The sequence below is a fragment of the Schistocerca americana genome, chromosome X (genome assembly GCF_021461395.2).
Source record: "Schistocerca americana isolate TAMUIC-IGC-003095 chromosome X, iqSchAmer2.1, whole genome shotgun sequence".
Classification (NCBI taxonomy): domain Eukaryota; kingdom Metazoa; phylum Arthropoda; class Insecta; order Orthoptera; family Acrididae; genus Schistocerca; species Schistocerca americana.
The window spans coordinates 183,166,498-183,182,024 of record NC_060130.1 but is presented as its reverse complement, the minus strand read 5'-3'; positions in this window follow the sequence as shown (position 1 = coordinate 183,182,024).

Sequence of the window (15,527 nt, the reverse complement as noted above, 5' to 3'; positions counted from 1 at the left end):
ATTTCCAAAATATCTGCGACGCAAGTTTTAGGGCATTCACCCTGGTTATACAGGGTGAGCCACAAGTTACACAACCATAAATTCATATACACTGAAGCGTCAAAGAGACTGGTATAAGTATGCGTATTCAAATACAGAGATATGTAAACAGCCAGAATACGGCGCTGCGGTCGGCAACGCCTATATAAGACAACAACTGTCTGGCGCAGTTGTTAGATCGGTTACTGCTGCTACAATGTCAGGTTATCAAGATTCAAGTGAGTTTGAACGTGGCGTTATAGTCGGCGCACGAGCGATGGGACACAGCATCTTCGAGGTAGCGATGAAGCTGTGATTTTCCCGTACGACCATTTCACGAGTTTACAGTGAATATCAGGAATACGGTAAAACATCAAATCTCCGACATCGCTGCGGCTGGAAAAAGTTTCTGCAAGAACTGGACCAACGACAACTGAAGAGAATCGTTCAACGTGACAGTTGGCCAGCCCTTCTGCAAATTGGTGCATATTTCAGTGCTGGGCCATCAACAAGTGTCAGCGTGCGAACCATTCAACGAAACATCATCGATATGGGCTTTCGGAGCTTTACGCCTCGCCTGGGACCGTCAACACCGACATTGGACTGTTGACGGGCCGTGGCCGTGGCCGTGTACGGGTGTGGAGACAACCCCATGATCCATGGGCTCTCCATGTCAGCAGGGGACTTTTCAAGCTGGTCGAGGCTCTGTAATGCTGTGGGGCACGTGTAATTGGAGTGCTATAGGACCCCTGATATGACTAGCTACGACTCTGACAGGTGTCACGTACGAAAGCATCCTGTCTGATCACCTGCATCGAATCATGTCCATTGTGCATTCCGACTGACTTGGACAATTCCAGCAGGACAATGCGACACACCACATGCCCCGAATTGCTACAGAGCGGCTCCAGGAACACTCTTCTGAGTTTAAACACTTCCGCTGGCCACCAAACCCCCCAGACATGAACATTATTGAGCATATCTGGGATGCCTCGCAACGTGCTGTTTAGAAGCGATATCCACCCCCTCGTACTCTTACGGATTTATGGACAGCCCTGCCGGATTCATGGTGTTAATTTCCTCCAGCATTACTTCAGACATTAGTGGAGTCCATGCCACGTCGTGCTGCGGCACATCTGCGTGCTTTCCGGGGCCCTACACGATATTAGGCAGGTGTTCAAAATGGCTCTGAGCACTATGGGACTTAACTTCTGAGGTCATCAGTCCCCTGGAACTTAGAACTACTTAAGCCTAACTAACCTAAGGACATCACACACACCCATGCCCGAGGCAGGATTCGAACCTGCGACCGTAGCGGTCGCGCGGTTCCAGACTGTAGCGCCTAGAACCGCTCGGTCACCCCGGCCGGCTTAGGCAGGTGTACCAGTTTCTATGGCTCTTCAGTGTGTATACAGGAAATGTGGGTTTAGCTTTTTTAGTTATTTGTGTAAGTGTATATTTACAACCACATACAGGAATCTGCATCTGGTAATTTATTTCCTGGTTCATGGAAGGGGGCGGGGGAGGGAGGGAGTGAAAACGTATTGATACATGCATAGTTATCAGCCACAATATGTAGTAGATAGTACATGAGTTATTCATTTGGGAAAAATCTAATGAGGGTTTGACGAGCTGACGTCATATACATCTGATTATGCCATGTTTGTGTTTCATGTGTGTGCATTCGTTTTGCCTGTATAAGTGTAATTGAAGAGGTAATCACAGTGGACACACGTTGTTCCAATGAGGCTTTGGGTAGGGACTGCTGAGAGTTGTGGTACTGCATTAATTTTATGGGAATTTGTTTGTGTTTCAATAGATGGTTTCGATGGCGGTAGTTACACGTGACTGCTGGTGTGCTAATGGACTTTTTGGCAGTCGTATGTCCCATGATCACTCAAGATACTGAGGACTGCAACCAACTGATATCAGCGAGCGGGCTGCAATGTCAACAAAAGTCAGTTTCCTCCTATGTGATTTAAGTGTCATGTGAAAAATTCAGCATCCTGGTAGCCTGTCATGGACAGTATATACAAGACATAGTATGACTGTAGATTTAAAAATAAGTGTAAATAAGTTTACTGGCTGAATTAGATGTAAGGATACGCAATGGGCCTGCTGTCTAATACACCTCAACAAAATCAGTACACATGTTTTGGGCCGATTAATGAGTAGTAATTTGTAATATTAAGTAACGACAGAATGTGTTTTTGGTGCGATATTGTATCCAAATGAGATAGGTAAAGTGGACACAACGTGAGGTTATGTGACGTTTTTAGCAGTTTGGCTGTATTATTGTATACGATGTCGTCGCGGGCTTCAAGAGCCGGAGGAATACTATGTACGGTTGAGCCAGGGAGTTGGTGTGTTGCAACTAAGATGTGGGTGACACAAAACAGCGAGTGACCAGCCGCTAAGCAACTGTGGGATTCTCCAGGTACTGACTTGGCGGAAAGGGCTCGTGTCAGCGAGAAATGGAAGCCATCAGCAACTAAAGACAGCAGCATTAGAGTAAAAATACTATATATTTACATGATGATGATGATGAGTCCCATACTTCTTTTACAGAGCGTAGGGGAGCGACTCGGGAGAACCGCGCCACCTTACTAAAAATGGTTCAAATGGCTCTGAGCACTATGGGACTCAACATCTGAGGTCATAAGTCCCCTAGAACTTAGAACTACTTAAACCTAACTAACCTAAGGACATCACACACATCCATGCCCGAGGCAGGATTCGAACCTGCGACCGTAGCAGTCCCGCGGTTCCAGACTGCAGCGCCAGAACCGCCTTACTAGGCAAGGTCCTAGTGGAGGTGGTTTGCCATTGCCTTCCTCCGATATATTTAGATAAACTGTTAAAATTACTTGAAAGTATGCTACATGATATCGAAAGACACTTTTAAAATCGGCAGAAAATGAAGACTCCAACAAAATAATCGTCAAAGTCGTACAACTCATGATTTAAGAACTGTTACACATTTTTATTTATATTTATATTACAACTTTGTATAGACAAGTTAAGGACTCATATGTCGCAACAAGGAAAAGGTATTGACGTCAGGTTGGTGAGAACCGGCCGCGAAAGCTGACAATGGTCAGAAGAGCAATTTGCTCACCATGTGTCCCTCCTTGTCCACATCCAGGGACGCCTATCGCCTGAGGATGACAAGGCAACAGTTGGTACCGTTGGGCCATCCGAGACCTTTTAGAGCGAAGAAAGTTACATAACAGCGAGGTGATCCAAAAATTATTTAAAAAATTATTATATATTGTTATTGAGACATTGCCCGAAACCGAGTCCTTCACATGTTCACAAATTATCAGTAGCAGTATGTTCCATTTACAGTAAGTAACATGTAATAATTATTACTTCAAACAGATTTTGCTATAATTATTAATGATAAAATTTCTTGTATACAGCACTAAGTCACGTGATCAAGTCTAGGAGTAAGCAGGCAGAGCAAGTCTCGGAGTTTTGAAACTGATTCTGTCTCCTCGTGATTTGTGGTAAGACTGCTGAGATAATGGGTGTTACAGTGCAGTTAGTGTTTAATGTGCTTAGTATAAGCACATTCCGAACTTCGATTACTTTACTTGTAATGAAGACTGCAAGTCAGTATTTAATTCAATGCATTGGCCAACATTACTTATCCCTTAGGATAATATTATATTTTACCATTATTTGCTAAATCTTCAATTGTGTAATTTGTGTAACTGATTAGTTATCAGGTTCTATTACTTGACTATGTATTTTACATGCCATGTGAGATTCGTGTTGTTTCTGCCAAAAGGCGACAGTGTGCAACTGCCCCCTCCTGATTAACGGGTCACATAGATATTTACATTGCACGCATGCCCAGCTGGAAGCTGACTTTTGGGTATGCACACCACACAAACATAAAATTAGTCTCGCAGACGCCCTCCACATCTTGTCATAAAGGAACTCCTGGACTCCAGGGATTCGTTACAGAGCAACTGCATTTTTTCCGATTTCTTACCCTCATTCACGTCGTATCTGCATTGCACACGGAATAACCGCGCACTGGTATAAATATGACAGCGGCCTTGCCGCGGTGGTAACACCAGGTCCTGTGCATCATCGAAGTTAAGTGGTTAGTACTCGCACGGGTGACTGTCCCGGTCTGCCGAGTGTTATTGGCAAGTGGGGTGCACTCAGCACCTGTAAGGCCAATTGAGGAGATACCTGGCTGAAAAGTAGCGGCTCCGATCACGAAAGCTGAAAAAAGCCAAGAGAGCTGTGTTCTGACCACATGGCCCTCCATATCCGCATACAGTGGCGTCTATCGACTGAGGATGACACGGTGGTCGGTCGGTACCATTGGTCCTTCTGAGGCCTGTTCAGATGGAGTTAAGTGCGAATATCGACAGTATGTGCTGTGTGTCTGCTGACAATAGTAGTGCCTACTTTACTGTTCATCATGAGGCTTGCTTCCAGTATTGCTCGCTTATGTCTCGGGTCTGTTTTTCCAGTAGGCTTGTTCAAATGGCTCTGAGCACTATGGGACTTAACATCTATGGTCATCAGTCCCCTAGAACTTAGAACTACTTAAACCTAACTAACCTAAGGACATCACACAACACCCAGTCATCACGAGGCAGAGAAAATCCCTGACGCCGCCGGGAATCGAAACCGGGAACCCGGGCGCGGGAAGCGAGAACGCTACCGCACGACCACGAGCTGCGGACTTTTCCAGTAGTATGGATAGGTTCACTGATGAAGAGGAGGCCGATATGCACCTCCTGTACAGGTTCACTGTATGCAATGGAAGAATGGTACAATAACGACAGCTACATGACAGCGCTTACGCATTTGCAAGCTTTGCAACAATGCTGCGTAACAGTGTCTCATGCACGACCAAGACAGAACCGAGCAGCTCTAAGAGCCAGCATTCTTGTCAAGATTAAAGTGGGGAATTACTGTTGTCAACAGCATGCACCGCGAATCTATGGCCTAATTATCTTTCCAAAGAAGACCTGCAGTGCATACCGTCGAAATCTGCACTATTGTACATACACTACTGGCCATTAAAATTTCTACACCACGAAGATGACGTGATACAGACGCGAAATTTAACAGACAGGAAGAAGATGCTACGATATGCAAATGATTAGGTTTTCAGAGTACTCACACAAGGTTGGCGCCGGTGGCGACACCTACAACGTGCTGACATGAGCAAAGATTCCAACAGATTTCTCATACACAAACAGCAGTTGACCGGCGTTGCCTGGTGAAACGTTGTAGTGATGCCTCGTGTAAGGAGGAGAAATGCGTACAACCGCGTTTCGGACTTTGATTAAGGTCGGATTGTAGCCTATCGCGATTGCGGTTTATCGTATCGCGACATTGCTGCTCGCGTTGGTCGAGATCCAATGACTGTTAGCAGAATATGGAATCGGTGGGTTTAGGAGGGTAATACGGAACGCCTTGTTGGATCCCAACGGCCTCGTATCACTAGCAGTCGAGATGATAGGCATCTTATCCGCGAGGCTGTAACGGTCGTGCAACCATGTCTCGATCCCTGAGTCACCATATTCCAAGACAACAACCATCTGCACGAACAGTTCGACGACGTTTGCAGCAGCATAGACTATCTGCTCGGAGACCATGGCTGCGGTTACCCTTGACGCTGCATCGGAGACAGGAGCGCCTGCGATAGCGTACTCAACGACGAACCTGGGTGCACGAACAGCAAAACGTCATTTTTTCGGATGAATCCGGGTTCTGTTTACAGCATCATGATGGTCGCATCCGTGTTTGGCGACATCGCAGTAAACGCACATTGGAAGCGTGTATTACCTGCCGGAGTGGCCTAGCGGTTTTAGGCGCTACAGTCTGGAACCACGTGTCCGCTACGGTCGCAGGTTCGATTCCTGCCTCGGACATGGATATGTGTGATGTCCTTAGGTTAGTTAGGTTTAAGTAGTTCTAAGTTCTAGGGGACTGATGACCTCCGAAATTAAGTCCCATTGTGCTCAGAGCCATTTTAAGTGTGTATTCGTCATCGCCATACTGACGTATCACCCGGTGTGATGGTATGGAGTGCCATTGGTTACAGGTCTCGGTCACCTCTTGTTCGCATTGACGGCACTTTGAACAGTGGACGTTACATTTCAAATGTGGTACGATCCGTGGCTCTACCCTTCATTCGATGCCTGCGAAACCCTACATTTCAGCAGGATAATGCACGACCGCATGTTGCAGGTCCTACACAGGCCTTTCTGGATACAGAAAATGTTCGACTGCTGCCCTGGCCACCACATTCTCCAGGTCTCTCACCAACTGAAAACGTCTGGTCGATGGTGGTCGAGCAACTGGTTCGTCGGAATACGCCAGTCACTACTCTTTATGAACTGTGGTATCGTGTGGAAGCCGCATGGGCAGCTGTACCTGTACACGCCATCCAAGCACTGTTTGACTAAATTCCCAGGCGTATCAAGGCCGTTATTACGGCCAGAGGTGGTTGATCAAAAGGCTCTGACCACTATGGGACTTAACTTCTGAGGTCATCAGTCCCCTAGGACTTAGAAGTACTTAAACCTAACTAACCTAAGGACACCACACACATCCATGTCAGAGGCAGGATTCGAACCTGCGATTGTAGCGGTCGCGCGGTTCCAGACTGTAGCGCCTAGAACCGCTCGGCCACGGCCGAGGTGGTTGTTCTGGGTACGGATTTGTCAGGATCTATGCACCCAAATTGCGTGAAAATGTGATCGCATGTCAGTTTTAGTATAATATATTTGTCCAATGAATACCCGTTTATCATCTGCATTTCTTCTTGGTGTAGCAATTTTAATGGCCAGTAGTGTATATTTCGAATGCAACCCACATACAATTAATGAGGGTTACAAATTAAACGGTCTGCGAATACTCTGTAATAAGCGACCGGAGATTATGGGCCCTTCACATCAAAACAAGTTCCGAAATCTTGTCGGTTGAGAATACATTTACAGTGTATAGGTCTGGATGAATAAGTAACCGGGAAAGTGGGTGATCAGCTGATGTTATTTGTGAAGGGACAGCCGCACAGCCGATGCAGCCCAGTGCTTACTTATGCCGCCTAATTGATGCTAGCGGGCGCCCGGAAGATGTCTGTGTCGCGGCTCTAAATTCGTATTTAAGGCCACTCGTTCCCGTGAGCAACGGCCCGACTCCAAAGCGTCACTTCCCGTACAGTCAGGAACGAGCTGAATTATTTAGTGACATCGTTCCACTTGCGGGTAGATTGTTTGGAGAAAGTAACAAGAACAGGCTACTACAAATACAGTGGAACCTCGTTTTCCCGACCCCCATTAATCTGGACTCCGGTCCATCCGGACCTGTTCCTTTAAGTACGATGTGCGTTAAAAATGAAATGAGAATTAAAGAATTTAGTATGTTTTATGTGTCTGCTTCTGGCGATTTTTTCGTTGTTTTGTTGATAAACATGTCTGAAAAGTATATATACAGCGTTAACCATCTGTCGAAAAGGTTACCTGTCAAAAAGGTTACATATCATTTGGCAGTATCGGCGGTTATTTATTTTGTATGAAAATGGATAAGAGAATCTGTATTAAACTTTGTTATAAGAACGGAATAAAAGGTGGCAAAATTTTAGAAATGTTAAACATTGCTTTTAGTGAATCGACGATGAGTACACCAAAGGTTAAAGAGTGATATGAGAGTTTCGAAGGAGGTTGTGAAGACGTTGAAGGTGATTAGCGGCCTAGGCGCCCCACACATCCTTATCATATGAAATCATGGAAAAGTGAAAGAAATCATTCCGAACTGGCAGCGAAACTCAGTCTGAGAAGCCGTTAATGATGATGTCATATAAAACGCGCGAATACGAAATTGGCCTCAAAACGGTTGAATATTTAAGGGGGAACAAAGCGGCACTTTGACGTTGCCCAGCAGTCGCTATACGACGTTGACAAAGATACAAAACTACTGAAACGTTTCGTAACAGGTGATGAAACATTTTTTTACTTACAAGAAACTGCTTGAGTGCGAGGTCACAAGTTCAGTCTTTAGGAAGGCTTATTTTAAAGTGTTTGAAAGGGTCCTGTAGCCACCTCTCGTAGTGGTCAAGTCGGCAAAGAGGTTTCCGCTACTTGGGAGAAATCCACCTGCGTTAGGTTGGTGGCGGAAATGGCATCCTGGGGTTTTCCGGTCCACGCGGAGCGTGGAAGAGGCTGGAGAAGCGGGAGGCAGTCTGCCGCCGGTACGGGAAGCGTACACAGCTGTGCTCCAGTTGAAGAAGGGTGAGTTGGACTGACCGCGTGGCGCGTTGTCACATAGAGAGGGGAGCTTTTAGCTTTTGGTCTCGAATTTCGTCTTATAAAGATTTACTTGCTGGGTTGCAGCAGGGAATGCAAGGCTTTTGTAGACTTTCAGTTTGATTCCCAATGCAGTCTTGACTTTGATCCGTGAGAGGAACACAGCACAAAGGAGTTGCATATGTTGAAGTGCCCTCGGTTCAGTGTGAATGTTTATTATGCCTACAACTGTGTGTGTATGCTTCTAATCTTTTCCGGATCTTGGTAATTTTTGTGTATTTGTGAATTTTCTTTGTCTCATGTGATTAAAATTTGGCCACGGTCCATAGAAATTGTCTCCGCGGACCGAGTGGGCACGCGAGTCTGTTATGAAACGTATAGTATTTCACAAGCAATTGTACATAGTTAGCATGCAACAGCAGTCTATAGATGCACTACATCAATGTTTTAAGTAATAAATAATTTTGCCTTCAATCTTATCTTGTGTACCGATGTTACGTCGCCGTTACCTTCGCCATTTACCTTGTAGTTTTCCTTGTTGGCCCACCTATAGCGTTTCCATGTGCACAGGTGTAGTGATTAGTGTCCCTTTTTTTTATCTGAAACAAATGCTCTGGAATAGATCGTGTTTTCACGAATCTTGCTGCAGGCTGCACTTACGCATGGTGTTCACGACCTATTTACTTTACTCAATATTTGATTCACGGGAAGAATGCCTGGATCATATTAATAACTACATCCCATTCTCTATCAATGACTTTACAATGAATGTTCTTTTGTGAGTTTTTCTTATTAATAAATTAAGTAATTTTCCGACTCAGTGCTACTTCTTCTTTGTCGTGTGGCTAGAGTTGGTGGCGACCCTATCTTTTATATTGATTTCAGTGTCAAGTAGCATTTTCTTATTCTAAGTGCGCGTGGCTCTTTTAGCTATCAGGATACATTCAAAGGGCGCTTCATGCTTCTTGCACATAGCGTCCTTTTATCCACGCTACTTACACATGGCTTACCCTGCTCACGGATTTCGGTAAACCAGAGATCTTCTGATGCGCAGTGAGGATTAGTTATTTTCGGTTGTATGTGCTAATTGGTATATTGTCTTTCTGTGATACAGAATTTACGTGAATTTATGATATAGGTGTGCATTTTCTTACATGTTTTATCTTGTATATGTATTACTGTATAGATATTGTGATTTAGTATTCAATTGTGTTACAAGTGTGGGTTGACTCTTGTCCTGTGGCGTGTATCGGTGTCATATAGTAAATCTTGGGTGCTTTGTGGGGACTGTGAGTCCATTAGGAGACTTTGGCATTATTCTTGTTGTATTTTGGAGCACGGAGTAACTATCCTTATGATGGAGACGCGTAGCTGTTCAGGGAGCCGCGATCGGAAAAACCTGTCAGACAATAACCCTGAACGAGGACGAGGTCAAAACGTCGAGTCCGACCAGGAACGAAACGCGGAAAACACAAGTACAAGTGTTGTCCATCCTGAGCCCGCCGTAGTGATTTCGAATCATTCGATAGATGCAAATTCATTACAAGCTATGCTACGACAATTACTAGACAGTAATAGGAGACATATCGAGGAAGTGAATAAAAAACAAGCAGAAGAAAATAGGAGACATATCGAGGAAGTGAATAAAAAACAAGCAGAAGAAAATAGGAGGCATATCGAGGAAGCGAATAAAAGATTGACTAGTGAAATAGTACAGGGTGTTGGGGAGAAACTGGCGATCATTGACCAACGCATCTCCGCCTTAGAAGAGGGGTACCAAGTCATTAGCAAGCAAGTGATGGAGCAAGAAGAAAGGTTCGCTGGGAATATACGTATACTAGCAGAACAATGCCAGAGTGAACAAGCGGCTCTTGAGTCCCGAGTAGGACGAAATTCCGCCAGGGATCTCTGCGCGTTAGCAGAACAATGCCAGAGTGACCACGCGGCTCTTGTGTCCCGAATAGAGGACACTGCGGCTAAGTGCCCGGTCCACCTTAGCGCGCAGGTAGAAACCCTCAGCCAGGCGATAATAGCTCTCGAGCGAGAGCAAGGGCTTACGCAAACAAAACAAGACACGGCCCACCGAGAGATGCGAGAAGAAATAGCCAGGATCTCAGAAGCAGTGGCGCGTAAGTCTGACAATAATAGGGAAACGATTACCTCGTCATCAGCGGACGCAGACGAAATACGGTCGATAACGAAATGTCCGCGTGGACAGTGTGAAATAAAAATACAACCAAGAGGGGTCACCGAGGGAATATGTGAGCGCATGGCCCGTTTAGAACTTCACCTAAAAGGGTTAAAGGCCCGTGAAGTTGAAAGAAATGAACGAAAGGGCCATTATTCCGACGATGATTCCGGGAACGATGGCGAATTTGATCATCGTCATGATCACGGATCTCGTACCAGGTGGGAACGGCGCGGATCCCCTCAGGAACGTTCGCCAAGGGAAACTCACGAGTTTGACTTTAAACATTTTCTGACCGTGAGGAAGTTTGAAGTCTTCCGTAACTCGGCTACGGGGATTCACCCGCGGGCCTGGTTACAGCAGTTCGAGTTCTCCCTCCCTCCTACGTGGCCCAGTGTGCACAAAATAGAGTATATGTGCGGCTACCTCGAAGGTGAGCCAGCGGCGCGGATGAGGTCAATTGCACGCAATTGCTACACTGTTGGGGAGTTTCGTCAACACTTCCTGTCGATATATTGGTCAGTGGCAGCGCAAAGTCGTGTAAAACACGGACTCATTATGCTACCAGAGTTAAACAGGTCAAAATTCTCCAGTCCTGTGCAGATGTTCGAGCACATGCTGCAGGCGAATGAACATCTTGACGAGCCTTATGGACCTGAAGAAATTATTCGTATTTGCCTGGGAAAGTTTCCAATGCAGTTGCGGCACGTTATCCTTGCAGGACGATGTCAGGATGACGTAGAGGGGTTTCGCAGTCTCCTTTTAGAGCTTGAGTGCGATGCGAATGGCACCACGCAGAATTACGGCCAGAGCGCCTACGAGCAGCGGCCGCGCAAGCGAAGCCGCAGCTGTAGAGACAGGTGGCAATACAGACGTAATGAGTCGCCTGAGAGTTACAGAATGCGCGAGCGTTGGCAGCGTCGCGACTCCTCACGGAACGCGGGCAGAACGAACTATGCCAATGGTCATCATTCGCCTAGAGGAAATCAAAGACACCCCTGGGAGTTTAGAAGATATGGTAATGAGCAGAGATTTAGGCGCAATTACAGCGGACCTAGGAACGGTAGTCGTGACCGACCCCAGAATAATTATCGAACAAGCAACAACAGGGGTGCCGTAAACAGTACGGGTGGTCCGCCAGTGGGTGTTGAAATTCGTCCCGCAAACCCGCGGCACAATCCGACAAATGCCTCTAATCAAAGGGATCAATGACTGTTGGCTGGCTCGGTTGGCATCAAACTTAATGAGGACAGTTGCTATTGATGATATTGATGTGCATTTGAATAAAGGAAGACGACATTAGGGAAGATTTGTTGAGGGAGGGCCACAGTATTGGTGTGTCTGCGGTAAACCCAGTCGCTTCTGTTTCGTAAAATTACAGTGCATATTTTCCAATGTTTTGATTCACACTGGTGTGATTAAAATTAAAGTGTATATTTTCTGTGTATTGTAAAGGGTCCCCCAATATGTGTGTAGTTATTTCTTCTTCTCAGCAGAAAGGAGTAGTGTTGTGCAGTTTCAAAACATCTGAATGTGAATGATTATGAGGCTCATATGAAGCGTTTCCTATTACAGTAAGATGGCTTTCCTTCTTTGATGACTAAAAAGGTATCGGATGTGTTGGCGTGGCGAGTCAATGGTCGTAAGGTAATTCTTGATGATAAATTACAGTTTTAGTGTTCTTATTCCCCTTAGGTGAGCATGATTCAGTGAGATTTTTCAAATGTACTGCGATGTTAATGAACCAACTTGGTGACTTGTAGGTGAAGGACTTGTGTATGAAGGGAGATTAATAGTGTTTGATTTTCAGAGTTGCCGTGTAACTTGCCGTCAAGTACTACTAGGTACGGTTGAAGACACCAGGGTGTGAAACCCCAGAAGATGTATATGGAAACAGCTTATAATCTCAAGCAGCTTGATATTTAATAGAGAATCAATGCGACTACCTCCAAGCTAAAATGACATGACGGTAGGTGAGGACCCCTGGGGACATGTGGTGAGTAAGTGTGTAATCATTATGAGTATCTTATGATAGCAGTAAGTTGGGTACTCATGGCCCTGGACGATGGATTTCTTTTGACAGTATTTTTTATGTACTTATAGGACGAAGTGTTTATGTGTTTGCTAATAGGATAGGATGATTTTTATTTTCATTTTTATGCCCACTGACCTTTTGCATTAGTCTGATGAATAGATGTTGAAACATTTACCATTCCAGATGTGACTTGAATGAACCTTCTGTGTCTCATTAATCATAACTTTTATTATGCAATGTCCATAGGAAAGAAGTCTCGGAAATTTTTCACAGGTCAGCAAACATGTTCTGCAAACCTTGGAGGAGCAGTCAATGAACAACGATATGGGTATTGGTGTTGAAAGGAATATTTTGTTTATATGTGGGAATTGTAGTCGGGCTATATGGTGATGGTGACTAGTACGAGCTGTGTAGATTGTGTGTGAGAGCGTAGTTAGGAGCAGGTAGAGTTTTGTGTCTGTAGCTAGCAGCGGCGCCAAATCCTATCCAAATCCTGACCAAACCTTGTACAAGATCTACCCTGAATGATTGACAGCAGATGTAATGCTGGATCTATATTTTATAAAAAGGATTTTTTTGTTTGTTTGAATACTGGTTATTTAATTTTCCTCATTGTTTTTTTTATTAGTAATGTTAAGAAGGCCCTTTTGTCAAGTTAATTTTGGGCACTATTCCATGTATTGATCAGGAGTGAGAAACTCCCAAGATTTTGTGGTAATCTGTACACATGATATTTTGTAACGATCCCTGTGAGCGCAGTTCTTAAGTGGGTGCAAGGCCGCCTAGGGAGCCTCCGCATCAGAAAGCACAGAGCTTGGTCCACCGGCAGGCGTTGCCGAACCCTGGTATCAATGGCGAAGCAGTGATGCGGCGAGCGGTCACAGCTGTTTCCCCGTCAGAGGGGAGGGGATGCTGGTCTTCCCCCAGGCGCAGGCTCACACCGGAGCCCGCAGGCGTGTCACCACGGCAGCGCCAGCTGATGGCCGGCGTTCCACCCCATGCGCTAGTCATCTGACAAGCGAAAGGGAAAGTATGACGCACACCAGGCGAGGCCGCCGATCCCTGAGCGCCGCTAGTCCAGACGGCTGCTGCGGTGAGGTAACGCCCACTGCCCGGAGGGACGCGGGTCCCACCACTGACACATCAGCTGAGACGGTGCAAAGAGGTGATAAGCGGGTCTCAAGCCCGACACCCGCACGAGTTTACGTCGACCTCGATGCGACGCAGAAGAGCGCGTGTCTCCCCATTGACACGACAGGAGACGGGGGCGTGTGTCGGTAAAACACATTCCTCCACAACACACGGACGAGGACCGCCAAGCCGCCTTCTCGATGATGAGGCAGGGCCCACAAGTGGCGATGTCCTGCAAATCTGCAACGCCGAACCATCCCACAGTATGGACGCAGAGGGTGGAAACGGGCACGAGGCAACGTCGCGGGGTGCTGTCTAGGATGAACAACCTGGGTTACAACGGACGTTACAATCAACGCCGCTGCGAACTCCCCAGTTCAGTGTTGTGGTCCCCTAGTAGCTTATCCTCCAAGTCGCCTTTAGAAGAGACGCCCACCCCAGCACCTAAAGAGAATACCCAGTGAAACAACCATGTGGCGAAACTGAAAAATGACAGCGCGTCAACGAGTTGATTTCTGGATGTGTTTTTGTACTCATGTCTTATTTTCCATAGGTGATTATTTACCAGCTGTCATACCACTGGGTTCATTAATGATTTTGTATCACTGTAGTTGTTGTGAATATTGTATTTTGCACTTTCACTTGCATGTTTTTATATATGTCAGCACCAGACGATACTGCTTTGGTTCGTGATAATGATTTTGCATCATTGTATTTGTTTATATATTTATATATATTATGTACCTGTTCACCTATGTCTCTATGTTAACTTTTGATAGTTGGTTAAAGCAATTTTAGAATAATATCTCATGGTTGTGGTCGTAGTAGGTCAGATGACATGATGTTAGCGTAGTATATCACTCTTAATTTAATCTGTTCTGTTTGCTTTGCGGACCGCATGAGGTCACAATTATTGACTAAGGTCAGATAAAGCTCACTTGGATATAAGAGATTAATCAACTCCTTTGTGCTGCTGTTTACTGTTGCAATTGTTACTCGTTAGGGTATGTTTGTTTCGAAGACTGTTGGCGAATCTCCTAGCATGGCGAGAAAATTCGCGGCACAGTCTTCTCCGGGACGTTTGGGGTGATGAAAGGGTCCTGTAGCCACCTTTCATTGCCAACTCTCGTAGTGGTCAAGTCGGCAAAGAGGTTTCCGCTACTTGGGAGAAATCCACCTGCGTTAGGTTGGTGGCGGAAATGGCATCCTGGGGTTTTCCGGTCCACGCGGAGCGTGGAAGAGGCTGGAGAAGCGGGAGGCAGTCTGCCGCCGGTACGGGAAGCGTACACAGCTGTGCTCCAGTTGAAGAAGGGTGAGTTGGACTGACCGCGTGGCGCGTTGTCACATAGAGAGGGGAGCTTTTAGCTTTTGGTCTCGAATTTCGTCTTATAAAGATTTACTTGCTGGGTTGCAGCAGGGAATGCAAGGCTTTTGTAGACTTTCAGTTTGATTCCCAATGCAGTCTTGACTTTGATCCGTGAGAGGAACACAGCACAAAGGAGTTGCATATGTTGAAGTGCCCTCGGTTCAGTGTGAATGTTTATGTGCCTACAACTGTGTGTGTATGCTTCTAATCTTTTCCGGATCTTGGTAATTTTTGTGTATTTGTGAATTTTCTTTGTCTCATGTGATTAAAATTTGGCCACGGTCCATAGAAATTGTCTCCGCGGACCGAGTGGGCACGCGAGTCTGTTATGAAACGTATAGTATTTCACAAGCAATTGTACATAGTTAGCATGCAACAGCAGTCTATAGATGCACTACATCAATGTTTTAAGTAATAAATAATTTTGCCTTCAATCTTATCTTGTGTACCGATGTTACGTCGCCGTTACCTTCGCCATTTACCTTGTAGTTTTCCTTGTTGGCCCAC